Source organism: Lycium ferocissimum, unplaced genomic scaffold, assembly GCF_029784015.1.
Source record: "Lycium ferocissimum isolate CSIRO_LF1 unplaced genomic scaffold, AGI_CSIRO_Lferr_CH_V1 ctg11520, whole genome shotgun sequence".
Taxonomy (NCBI): Eukaryota; Viridiplantae; Streptophyta; class Magnoliopsida; order Solanales; family Solanaceae; genus Lycium; species Lycium ferocissimum.
In genome coordinates, this window is record NW_026713871.1 from 26,167 (window position 1) to 40,419 (window position 14,253).

Below are 14,253 nucleotides of genomic sequence, written 5' to 3' on the forward strand. Positions count from 1 at the left end.
AAGCGAGGACAAAGTGGCTACAAGTATGTAAATTTTTATTGAAATTTCTTATGTGCGTACAATTATAGCAAGATATCATTAATAGTTGACAGATGGGAGTTTTAAAGGAATCAATAACCAAAGTACTTATGGTTAACGGCGACTAAGATGTTTTGGACACTACTAGGAATCTTAAATTTAGGAATGGACGACAGTCGTGTGTGTTGATTGGTGGTTGTTATTGGGAGTTCCGAGGGCTAAGCGCATTGCTTGGTCGGGAGAGTAAGGGACCTTTCGATACGGAGGGAGATACGCACGGGAATTTTATTAGGATCCGTTAGAACTTCAACTTATTTTAGGTAATGTGATAAAGGTCATGCAGCAGGATGGATGTGATCATACCAGCATTAATGCACTGAATCCCATCAGAACTCAGAAGTTAAGCGTGCTTGGGCGAGAGTAGTACTAGGATGGGTGACCCCCCGGGAAGTGTAAGGAAGTCCTACGGATTCGGACCCAAGAGAAGGATGATGAACTAGAATAGCTTGAGGAAATTAGAAGCGTGTGAAACTCACGGTTGGAAACTTTAAATGATTGCGAGAGATAAGGCAGAAAGGCTTGGCAAAAAGAGTGAAGACGGATTACAGCTACAGAATTAGGATGAATTTATGTAGTATTGGGGATACTTTGTAAGTAAGATGTTAAGAAAAGGTGTACACGTTATCTTAAGCATGATTACGTAATCAGTAGGTGTGCCCAGATAATCAACGTTGCAGTATGTTAAAGGTACTGATTGAATACGTTGTTGAAGTTCAAGTGGCCAGTGCTACAGGGCAAGTTGACATTATTTTCTTCAAAGGATAGAGTTGGATAAGCGTGACGTAATAACAACAGGGAAAAGAAGAAAGTGAGTATATAAGAGTAAAAAGATTAGGACGCCCTGAAGAAAGGAGGAGTGGGTGTAAGGGGAGTATGCATCAGGGAAAAGAAGAAAGTGAGTATATAAGAGTAAGAAGATTAAGACGCCCTGAAGAAAGGAGTAGTGGGTGTAAGGGGAGTATGCTACTAACGAGGGTTAAATAGAGCTTCCGAGAGAGAGTTTAGGACGATGGTGGAGGTAGAGAACCATTTGGACGAATTTTAAAAGTAAGAATATGGAAAGAACAGAGTGTGGTATTGTGTAATGAAAGGACGAATGAATAGGGCCCGAAAACAGATTTTGATAGGTGGGACTGAAGGGTGGTAGCAACGAATAGGAATGTAAATTGGGAAAGAATAAGCAGGATTTTGCGAAGATGCTAAAGGGTTTCTGGCTTTTGAGAGGCACCCGAAGAGGTGAATGCATAGTTATAATAACACGCCACAATTACCTCGCAAACGAAAAAGCCCTTCTAAAAAGATAACTTAGAGATAAAATGGATTTGCACTTTCGAAGGGATATTCTATGAACTCCAGGGCCAATGTCATAAAATGGCAAGTAGAGAAGAGCATTAGGAGAAAAAGAACTCAAGACCCATGAGGAAAGTAGGAAGGGTACATTAACAGATTGGTTGAAGGAAGTCGAGCAGTCACCATAGACCGGAAAAAGGATAATAAGTTAACAAAGCTGACTAGGAGGCAATATATCAGTGACAAGGGATAAGAACCTCTACAAAAAGTATAGAGATTCGATCATAAAGGAACTAATAATGCACAAGGAATATCTGTAAATATGAACTAGCCGTAGCGGCAAAAAGAAAGATGAAGGCTTGACCCAAAAGGGGGGGGGGAGTGTACTTTGTAAGAATTTCATGATAAGAACAAGGAGCGACAGGACACTGGAAGAACTAAAATACATAGCTGTGATGCGGACAAGTAGTCAAGGAGAGGTACGGGACAAATGAGCTAAGCAAATAAAAGGATACGGGATATTAACTTTTAATGGTATTGTTATATCCCGTATTTTGTACATTGGAATAATCCGGGTTAACTACGATAAGTTAGGGACAAGACTATTCCGGGATACGAAGTCAAGACTTTTAACCACGATCTTGTTTTAAGACATAAGTTGCTACAATTTTGTGGGTGGAATATTAAGGAAATTTTGGGGATTAAAAGTGAATTAATGAAAGTTGACAATTCTTGAAAACAATGGCCATGTGGCCGGCCACATGAGGTGTGGGCCAAGGCCACATGGAAGCTTAATATATGCTACAAAAGATGACTAATTGATCATCTCTTCAATATCATCTTCACTTAGAAATTTCAAGAAACTTGGAGAAAAAAAGAGAGAGAGTATTCGGCCATAGAAGCAAAAAATTGAGGTCCAAAAATCTCCATAAAAAAAAATAATTTCTTCTAGCAAATCAACTAATTGAAGGGTCCTTGTTAACGTGGATAGTTATTGGGATCGTTAAACCGTTCGTTTTGTCGTTTGCAAACCCTAGCTAAGTGGTGGAGTTGAAGGGAAAAGGTAAGGTTTAATCTTGTTTTTATATGTTATGGATGGTTTGTGTATATTGTAGCATGTCAAAATGGATGAAATTCATGAAATATTGCAAGTTGAAGTGAGGCCGTGTGGATGGTGGTAGCCGTGTAGGTGTGTGTGTTGTGTAGGAGTGATGAATTAATTTTATTTAGCATGTTTGGTTGTTGTAGTGTGTTGAAATGGATGAGAATCATGAAGTTGGCATGTTGAGGTGGTGGCCGAATATGGTCTCACTTGTATGCCAAGGAATGAATTAATTTTGTTTAGTATTTTGGTTGTCGTCGTTATGGATTCCATGATTAAAATGAGAGTTTAATGATTCAAGTTGATGTTGTAATTGTTGCGGGCTGATTTGGAAGTTAATGTGTTTTTAATGTAATTTTTATATTTATGAGAATGACATTGTTAAAGTGTGGATTGTTGGTGTAATTCATGAATTTGAAAGAGAGGAATGAATTATTGTGTTGTTCTCGGGTTTGGAGTGGTTTCGGGTGAGGTGTTTTGTTTGGGTTGTTTGAAATATTGTGTGGGTTGTTTAAAGTGTTCTTGCATATTGTTTGAATGGTTTCGGATTAGTAGTTGAACGTGTGAGCATTGGTGTTAGTTTGATTGTATGTGGTTGAATTGAATATAATGGAATGTTGTTGAATTATGTAGAAAAGAGTATTTAATGTTAGAATGCGTTTTGAGTTGATTATTGATGTTGTAAACATGGTTGTTGGTATTGTTGTTGAAGATTTGGCCGAGTTGAATTCTCGGGGTTGTTGGATTATAGGGGGAAATGCTGCCCAAATTTTCGTAGATTAAGTGTTAGTTTGGAATTGGATTCCTAAATGCTTATAGCTAATGTTCGGTATTTAATGACGTTATTGTAGATCTTGGGGAGCCCGAGATTTGAGTTTGGACTAGCTTTGAGAGCGGACGAGGTATGTGAGCTTATCTTTTCTTTCTTTTGGCATGTCTTAGTTGTAAGTAGGCTATGATATGTGCCTCGGGGTAACTCCACTCTTATGATCCGAGCATGTCTACGATTCTTATTCATTTCTTGATGTTGGTATTCTTAATGTACTAGAAATATGGTCCTTATGTCTTTGATATGATCGGATCTAAAATGTTGTATAAACGGTTTTGTTCCTAAAGGCTCCTATGTCTAAAAACGTCCGTAACTTTCATAGACAGAACCGGATTGCCTCAATATGCTCGTAGGAGATTCTGTAGCGTATCATGACTATGTCTCCCATAGGCGGGCTCGGATTGGGTTGACGCTCGTCCGTGGGTCCCGCGACTTTCCTTTGTATAGTTATAACGACTTTTGAATAAACCTAACATGGCTATCATGCCGACCCCCGAGTATGATTACTTACGTATTGGTTGACTCTGAAATGAGGATTTTATGCATATGATTTTGATACGTAACTATGATTTCTAAAGTTCTATTTGATATGTTCCCGAGTGACATTCGGAAGAAACTTGATTTGACTATTGTCTTGGCTTTTAAATGATAGTTTGTTTTGATTATTCTATTGAGTCTTTGAAAATTTAAAATTGCATATGGTTACTCACGACTCGCTCGTGCATACTGTTGTTACATCTTTCGCCGAGTCCGGGCCGGTTATGTTATCGTGCGCACTATGCTATATTCGAAGTATGATGTGTTACGAAGTATGATGTGATATGAAGTATGATGTGATATGATGTGTATGATGTGTTACGAAGTATGATGTGATACGGAGTATGATGTGTTCGGAGATATGCAATATTCGAAGTATGATGTGTTGTGGCGCAAAGATGGAGTGGCGACCACGCAAGTCCGGGTCCCATTACGGACCACATGTGATATATGATATGATATGTGATGAAATGATGATGTGATGACATGATGATATGATGACATGATGATATGATGATTCTATTCACCGAGTCCCTCACGTTATGAGGGTTATGATGTGTTATATGTATGTATATGATGATTATTTACTTATGTCACTCAGTCCCATTATGGGCCGGATATGATACATGACATTGATATGCATGATTTGTATTTCAGGAGTAAACATTTTGGCACTCTGATTATCGTATTTGTCTTCTGTACCTTTTATGTGTGATTTGTATTTCAGATGCAAGCACTTTGGTGTTCTGGTTATTATGCTTACTTTCTGTGCTCCTTACTCCGGTTATGACCTCGTTTTCTGTATTTCATGCTTTGCATACTCAGTACATATTCGTGCGACCCCGCTTTCTTCGGGGTGCGTTTCATGCCGCGAGGTACGGACGCCCATTTCGGTGATCCGCCGGCCTAGGATACCTACTCTGCTACTTTGGAGTGCTCCCTTGTCCGGAGCCTCATATTTTGGTACTCTTCCTTCATTGTATATATTTGTTTATTCGGGGGGTACGGCGGGGCCTGTCCCGTCATATGATTCGGTTGATACTCTTAGAGGTACGTAGACACATATGTGGGTTGTAATTAGTTCGATCCGGTGTGTGTTCGTATGTTTTATGTTTGGGCGGTCCCATCCGCCATGGCGCCTTGTCGGCTTGCGTTCGTACACATTTATGCTTTGATATGTTATGTATAGTACGATAGATATATGTATATATATATATATATATATGTGTGTGCATATGCGACGGTTTGGAGACTACGTATGATCTTTTATATATGTATAAGTGTATTGTATGCCGATTTTGGTTAATGAAGTGCGTATGGGTGCCCGGCTCGGGCACTAGTCACGGTCTACGGGGTTGGGTCGTGACAGAAGTGGTATCAGAGCGGTTCGTCCTCGGAGTATCTACAGACCGTGTCTAGTAGAGTCTTGTTTATCGGTGTGTTGTGCACCACATCTATAAACAGCAGGCTACAGGACATTTAGGATGTTATCCTTCTTTCTGATCTTAGATCGTGCGATAGAGCTGTATTATCAGGATGACCCCTCCTTAACGGACTGTTATGTTTTCAGCGATGCCTCCGAGAAAGGCGATAGCTGCCCAGAAGGGCAAGTCTACAGCAGCAGGAGAGACTAGCCAGGCTCGGAGAGTTACCAGGGCCCGTGCGAGCTTTGTGCCGAGGTTGTGCCCCAGACGGCCCGGTTCGGCTACACCGCCACTATCGAGAGGGATTTGGAGCGGCCCGGCACTGCAGGTCAGGAGGCGGCTCCACCGCCAGCTCCCGCGCCTCCAGCTCCCCAGCCAGGGGCGGAGGATAGGGCCATGCGAGATGCGGTCCAGTTGTTGACTAGATTAGTGGCGGGGCAGGCTCGCAGGCACGGATTAGGGGGTGATTATGTAGACAGACATGATAGTTCGAGGACCCGTGATTTCTTGACTTGTAATCCCCCAGAGTTCTACGGGTCGAAGCCCGAGGAGGATCCCCAGGAGTTTATCCGACAGATGCAGCGCACGCTGAGGGTGATCAGCGCTTCTGAGACTGAGTCTGTCGGGCTGGCTTCATATCGGTTGCGTGATGTAGCCGTTGGTGGTATGAGTCTGGGAGTTGTCGAGGGCGAGGATGCTCCTCCCGGCGGTGTGGGATGAGTTTGTAGAGGCCTTTCTTGGCCACTTTTACGCCTCCGGAGATGAGGCGAGCCAGAGTGGACAGATTCCTGCGTCTGAGGCAGGATGGCAGGAGTGTTCGGGATTATAGTCTCGAGTTTGATTCATTGGCCAGATATGCACCCGCTCTGGTAGGTGATATGGCGACCGGATGCCGGTATGTGATGGGGCTGGATCATTACTTGGTTGTGCTGTTTGGTGATGGCGGCCCAGTCAGGGATGGATATTGCACGGGTACAGGCACATGCCCAGGGTATGGAGGATCGACACAGAGGGCGTCAGCCCGACAGGGGTTATGACAGGGGCCAGCCCAAGAGGGCTAGATCCGCTGGGGATACGGAGAGTCTCGAGGAACGGCCTCGGCGGCGGCATAGCGGATACCCTTCCCGGCCCGGCACGAGTACACCCCCACGGTTCCGGCGGGAGACCGGATGGTGCGGGGTATTCGGGGGCGGTCGAGCTCGGGGGCTTTGGGTTCACAGGTGGACAGAGGTTCCGGTCAGTCGAGGCCACCCATACCTCGGTGTTCTCACTGTGGGAGATATCACCCTGGAGAGTGTTATCGTGCTACGGGTGCTTGTTTTTCTTGTGGCCGTCAAGGCCATACTATGAGAGAGTGTCCGTACAGGGGCGGTCCAGGTGGTGCAGCCCAGCTTACTGAGTCGATTCTTGCTGGTTCGTCTTCCCCTTCCGTAGCTATGCGCCCGATGGGGCGGGGCATGCCGACACCAGCAGGCCGTGGCGGAGCCTCCAGTTCTAGCGGTCCATCGAACCGCCTATATGCGTTGGCCAGTAGACAGGATCAGGAGGCGCCACCAAACGCGGATACAGGTATATGAGTCCTTATTGAATATTTCTATGTATGTGATGTATGAGTGTTACTTAGTAGCGTAAGTATGTGCCAATAACCGGGTATTTTAAGTAAGACGGTCAAGGTGTGTCCTCACCGTTGGGAATGCTTAGAAGTTTAGGACGAAGGTAGTCATACCATAGGTGAAAGGGACTAGGGTAAAAAAGGCTAAATTGAATTCGGAGAACAAATAGATGTGGAAGAAGGGAAAGAGTAGGACAAGCGATGTTATATCTCGGAATTGTGTTACATTGGGACAATCTCGGGTTAAGAACGATAAGTTAGGGTAATGACGTTCCGGGATACGAAGTCGAGGACTTTTAACCACGATTTTGTTTTAAAGACATAAGTTGCCTACAATTTTGGTAATTGATGAATGAATTGCATGGAATATTAAGAGGTTTAACAAATTTAGGGAGTTATAAAAGTATTTTGACATTGGGACAAAGTTAACCATGATAAGTTAGGGACAAGACTAGGCCGGGATACGAAGTGAGACTTTTAACCACGATCTTGTTTTAAGACATAAGTTGCTATGATTTGGTGGTACGGAAAATTAAGGAAATTTTGGGGTTAAAAATGAATTAATGAAAGTTGACAATTCTTGAAATTAAAGGAGCATGTGGCCGGCCACATGAGGTGTGGGCCAAGGCCACATGGAAGCTTAATATATGCTACAAAAGATGACTAAGTGATCATCTCTTCATTCATCTTCACACTTAGAAATTTCAAGAAACTTGGAGAAAAAAATTGAAGGCATTCGGCCATAGCTTCAAAAATTGAGGTCCAAAATCTCCATCAAAAAAATAATTTCTTCTAGCAAATCAACTAATTGAAGGGTCCTTGTTAACGTGGATAGTTGTTTGGAGTCAACAAACCATTTGTTTTCATCGTTTGCAACCCTAGCTAAGTTGTGAAGTTAAGGAGAAAAGGTAAGGTTTAATCTTGTTTTTCATATGTTATGAATGATTTGTGTATATTGTAGTATGTCAGAAATGAATGAACTTATGGAAATATGCATGTTGAAGTTGAGCCGTGGGAATGGTTGTAGCCGTGTAGTGTGTGTGTTGTGTAGGAGTGATGAATTAATTTTATTTAAGCATGTTTGGTTGTTGTAGTGTGTTGAAATGGATGAGAATCATGAAGTTGGCATGTTGAGGTGGTGGCCGAATATGGTCTCACTTGTATGCCAAGGAATGAATTAATTTTGTTTAGTATTTTGGTTGTCGTCGTTATGGATTCCATGATTAAAATGAGAGTTTAATGATTCAAGTTGATGTTGTAATTGTTGCGGGCTGATTTGGAAGTTAATGTGTTTTTAATGTAATTTTTATATTTATGAGAATGACATTGTTAAGGTGTGGATTGTTGGTGTAATTCATGAATTTGAAAGAGAGGAATGGATTATTGTGTTGTTCTCGGGTTTGGAGTGGTTTCGGGTGAGGTGGTACCGTGGTTGGGTTGTTTGAAATATTGTGTGGGTTGTTTAAAGTGTTCTTGCATATCGTTTGAATGGTTTCGGATTAGTAGTTGAACGTGTGAGCATTGGTGTTAGTTTGATTGTATGTGGTTGAATTGAATATAATGGAATGTTGTTGAATTATGTAGAAAAGAGTATTTAATGTTAGAATGCGTTTTGAGTTGATTATTGATGTTGTAAACATGGTTGTTGGTATTGTTGTTGAAGATTTGGCCGAGTTGAATTCTCGGGGTTGTTGGATTTATAGGGGAAATGCTGCCCAAATTTCTTGTAGATTAAGTGTTAGTTTGGAATTGGATTCCTAAATGCTTATAGCTAATGTTCGGTATTTAATGACGTTGTTGTAGATTTTGAGAAGCCGAGGCATAAGTTTGGACTAGCTTAGGAGGCGGACGAGGTATGTAAAGCTCACCTTTCTTTCTTTTGGCATGTCCTAGTGTTAAGTAGGCTATGATACGAGCCTCGGGGTAACTCCGTTCTTAAGATCCGAGCATGTATACGATTTTTATTCACCTCTTCTTGATGTTGGCCCTTTTGATATAGTCAAACTAATGGTTCTTATGTTTTTTATGATTGGATTTCAAAGTATTGTATAAAAAATTGTGTTCCTAAAGGATTATGTCTAAAACGCCGTAACTTTCATAGACGAGCTCGGATCGCTTCGATATGCTCGTAGGAGATTCTATAATGACAATATCTCCCATAGGCGGGCTCGGATTGGTTTGATACTTGTCCGTGGGCCCCCAAGACTTTCCTTTGTATAGTTATAACGACTTTTGAATGAACCTAACATGGCTATCATCCCGACCCCCGAGAATGATTACTTACTTATTGGTTGACTCTGAAATGAGGATTTTATGCATATGATTTTGATACATAACTATGATTTCTAAAGCTCTATTTGATATGTTCCCGAGCGACATTCGGAAGAAACTTGATTTGACTAATGTCTTGGCTTTTAAATGATGGTTCGTTTTGATTATTCTATTGAGTCTTTGTAAATGTTTTGATTTGCATATAGTTTCTCACGACTCTGCTCATGCTTACTATTGTTATACCTTTGGCCGATTCCCGGTCCGGTTATGTTATCGTGCGCACTATGCCATGTTCTGAAGTATGATGTGTATTCTGAAGTATGATGTGATACGAAGTATGATGTGTTACGAAGTATGATGTGATACGGAGTATGATGTGTTTGGAGAGATGCAATATTCGAAGTATGATGTGTTATGGCGCAAAGATGGAGTGGCGACCATGTTCGTCCGCCGGGTCCCATTACGGACGCACGGTGATATATGATATGATATATATATGATATGATATATGATGGCTTGATGATATGATAATTTTACTACCGAGTCCTATGACACGTATATATATATATATGATGATATGATGGCTATACATGATGATTATATGATCTCGCACCGAGTCCTCACAGGAGGGTCGGGACACGTTATATATGCCTATGTATATGATGATTACTTACTTATGTCACTCAGTTCTATTATGGGCCGGATATGATACATGACACTGATATGCATGATTTGTATTTCAGGAGTAAGCATTTTGACATTCTGATTATCATATTGGTCTTCTGTACCTCTTATGTATGATTTGTATGTCAGATGCAAGCACTTTGGTATTCTGGTTATTATGCTTACTTTCTGTACTCCTTACTTCGGTTATGACCTTATTTTCTGTATTCCATGCTTTGCATACTCAGTACATATTCCGTACTGACCCCCTTTCTTCGGGGGCTGCGTCTCATGCCCGCAGGTACAGACGCCCGATTTGGTGATCCGCCAGTCTAGGATGCCTACTCTGTTGCTTTGGAGTGCTCCCTTGTTCGGAGCCCACGTTTTGGTACAGACACTTTCATTGTATATACTTATGTATATTCAGGGGTACGGCGGGGCCCTGTCCCGTCATAGGATTCTGTTGATACTCTAGAGGGTACGTAGACATATATGTGGGTTGTAATTAGTTACCGTCCGGTTGTGTTCGTTTGATTTGTGCTTGGACGGCTCATCGCCGAGTGCCTTGTTAGTACACGTGTATGTGTGTCTTCGATATGTTATGTATAGTACGATAGCCTTGCCAAGCACGTGCGATATATATGTTTGTATGCGACAGTTTGGAACCGTCTGATCTTTATGTCTGTGTAAGTTGTTTGTATGCCAAATCTGGTTAATAAGTGTGTACGGGTGCCCAGCTCGAGCACTAGTCACGGCCTACGGAGTTGGGTCGTGACAGGTATGATGTAGATGTAAATCGGAATTGGTAACCCAGAGCATGAAGAATTTCAAGGGTGTTAAGAAGATGGTCATCGAAAAAGACTAGGGTTGAAGGAGCGAGGTATAATTGGATATTCCATGAAGGAGTGTAATGAATTCTGCTATCCCCATTAATTCATTAGCCCAGGGAGTTACTAGTTATAAAGGGTAGAAGTGGAAAGACAACAAAGGAGGCACTTGCTTTGGATCGGATATGTATAAGCATTTGATTTGATACCAGACTTCGTCTAGCTGAAAGGAAAATAAGTCGACCCATGCGACGAAAGGAACACCGGCATTATAAAGAACTGAGAAGTGAGAGGATCGTTAAGGTAGATCAGGTGATTATCAACGATGATTAATATTCAAAGGTTACTTGTATATAAGAATATCCTTAAAAAGAGGAAATAACAGACTTAGTCCTGAAATGAATTATGACATTCCTAAAATTCCAAAGAAAGAAGCGTGTTAGCGCGAAGGAGCCAAAGTTCGAGATGTAATAATATGTGGAGGATGTATCAGGAGAAAGCAGAAACAGATTGGGAATAAATATATTATGGGGAAGGTATGGCAAAGAAAGTATGGTAAGAAATAAGGGGATCAACGAGTCAAAAAGAATGATTCTCATTGATGTGAGATATGATGTTTCTAGATCGTGGTTCGAATCGCTAGTACCGGATAAACAGGATTGTCACGACCCAACTAGGGGCCATGACGGGTACCCGGAGCTTACTACTGAGCACCGCTTATCATGCTGACTAACATACTCAAACTGGGCATATATAATTCTTAACACAAACTTATCATAGAACAGTCTCCAAACATCTCCCAAATCATATATAAGCATAGGCCCATAAGGCTACAAAAATGATGTACAAAATCTACAGTAAAAGGGGTCACATAACATCTACAACCCACACGTATGCATCTACGAGCCTCTAACTAGAATACTGGAATCATAGTGACAGGACAGGACCTCGCCATGCCCCATATCTGTACACAAAAGAATACACTACTAGGCTGCACCTCCGGAGTAGCGGGCTACTACTGAACGACTACTGAATAAGCTCCTAAGCGTCGGCACCGTCTCCCTGTCTACATGTTGGCATGAACACAGTGTCCATAAAAGAAAAGGACGTCAGTACAAACAATGTACTAAGTATGTAAGGCATATATGATAACATAATAAGGAAATCTAGAAAGCATAAGAAGAAAAGATAATTGTAACTGCTTGCCTATTGAGGCGGAATCATGCATGCTCACTTTTACCTTTAAAACATATCACACATATATACATAAGTTGTCTGAATCAATCATATCATTAGCCCGCGACCGGGGTATCCATCTCACGCCGCCCACTAGTGGTGCTGCCCGTGCCTGATAAGCACAGTGTAACAAGCCGCCCGCCTTAGCGGTGCTGTCCAGCCGTATAGGTGCGGTGTAATTTTACATATACATAAGCTAATGCATGCATGGGAGCTCAAATAAAGCTATCAATCTATCAGAGTGACGTAATTCTGTCAGGACCCAAACCGATAGGTCATGACTAGTGCCCGAATTAGACACTCGTATACAAACCTCTTAGATATAATCAGATTGATACTAAGGACAATGTGGAAATCTGTAAAAGCATGTTGTAGACTCATAATGCCATGTATCAAAATGAACCTGTCCCCTGAGGAGTCACAGTGAACCAAACATAACAAAATATGCAAGCCGACAAGGCTGCCACTATACACAGGAATATCCAAAACGAACTACATCTGTACAGCTGACCAAACCATATACACAACCCACATATGTCTACAGACCTCTAAGGGTATAACGACGTCTATGTTAAAGGATCTGTACCAAAAAGACTCAAGCTTCGCAACGATGGAGCCTCTTGGCGGCGAGTAGCGGTCCTAAGTGAAGGATCACCAAGCGAGTATACGTACACAACGGGCATGCAACGCGACCCCAGAAGAAAGGGGGGTCGGTACGAAAAATGTACTGAGTATGTAAAGCATGAAATACAATAAAGAATATCATAACTGAGTAAAAGATGACAGGAGACAAGTATGATAATCAAAGATACCAATGAACCTATGCCTTATGCGATAAGAGTTATGCATACATAATATACCGTACCCGGCCCTCTAGTGAGGGACTCGGTGAAATGATTTAATAACGCTATGCACGATTAGAATATCATGACCAACCATATGCAAACTAAATCATCATCTGAGACTCAATAGAATAATCAGAATGAACCAACACTTGAGAATCAAAGACAACTATCATGTCAAGTACCACTGAGAATTAGAGTTCATTGGAGTCATGTATGTTCGTCGTTCACTCACTTTATGTAGTTCATGCCAACAAGAAAGAAGGGATAGCTTTACAGACACTTTGGAGCCTTAGAAGTAGAGTCATCATTAATGAGTAAAATTGAGAAAATCTAGAAGTAGCCCCACATTCTCATATTCGCTTTGAAATCATAAACTCGAGTTCTTAAAACACAAAATCATCATTATCGTTGTCACCATCATAAAATCATTCTTATCCTCGACATCATGAGAAGCTTTAAGAACCATGGACTTTTAGCTTTTGAAAACAAGAAGGTTACGGAAACTTTTATGAAATCATACCATAAGAATCATGCCTTTGAAAGAAAGAGACGAGCCTTAACATACCTGTTCAACCTCCAGTTATCCACACTTATTCGTCCAAATTCGTGAGTCTACATTTAAGAGGATTCACACTATCATTAGACTCATCATAGTATACTTATGCTAAACTTTCAAGTCAAACTACTCTATATTCTGCCGAAAATCGGGCAGCATCTCCCCTGTTTATATGCCCAGCCCGAAATCCCAATTCAGCAAAAAATAACAACAACATCAACACCAACATTAACAACATCACTTTCAACACCAACATGTGCCATAAAATAGCCCACACGCTATTTTCCAGCTTCCATAACAAACCAACTTATTACACAATTATTTAACGACTTTATCTCCGTAAATAAGCCTTAAATAATACCAAAAGAGAAAGATTGTTACCTATTTTCTTGTTAAGACAGCAATATCCTCAATATCCATGCTAAAATCCACCGCAAAACAATACTAGAATCACAACCATGCGTTACCCGGACCTAAACTACTACTCCGCTACTTGAAAATTGCTCACTTTTTCATACCCACACTCTCTCTACTAATTTCTAGGCTAAAATCTGGTGAAAAAAAGGGGTTATTACCCTTTTTATTGGGGTCAAATTCGGGTCGGGTCACTGTAGCAGTTTACTGTAGCAGTACTGTATCAAGTCTGTACTATAGCGGTACTGTAGCACGCGTTTCTGCTTTGTCAGCTGAATTTGTAACGTCCATAATTCTCTACTCCGATGTCCTATCAATGAGTGATTTGTTGCGTTGGAAACTAGACTCGACGAACTTCATTTTAGGCTTTTGTTTCACTTCAAAAAACTTCATATGCTAAGAGATATTCGTCCCTCAAATTGGACCAAAATGTTCACACAAAACATTACCCATCCTTTCTCCAGAGTCGTACTACTCCATTTCTTCCACTCATTTCCTTATAAAACCTTCCGGTATACCTTATATACGTCTTTCATTCATTAAATATACTTAATACTGCTTGCTTCTTA

The 14,253-nt window shown here is 41.3% G+C and overlaps 1 pseudogene; it reads left to right on the top strand.

Moving 5' to 3' along the window:
• Window positions 1–367: 367 nt before the first annotated feature.
• LOC132041747 (5S ribosomal RNA) lies at window positions 368–486 on the top strand (annotated as a pseudogene).
• Window positions 487–14,253: the final 13,767 nt, after the last annotated feature.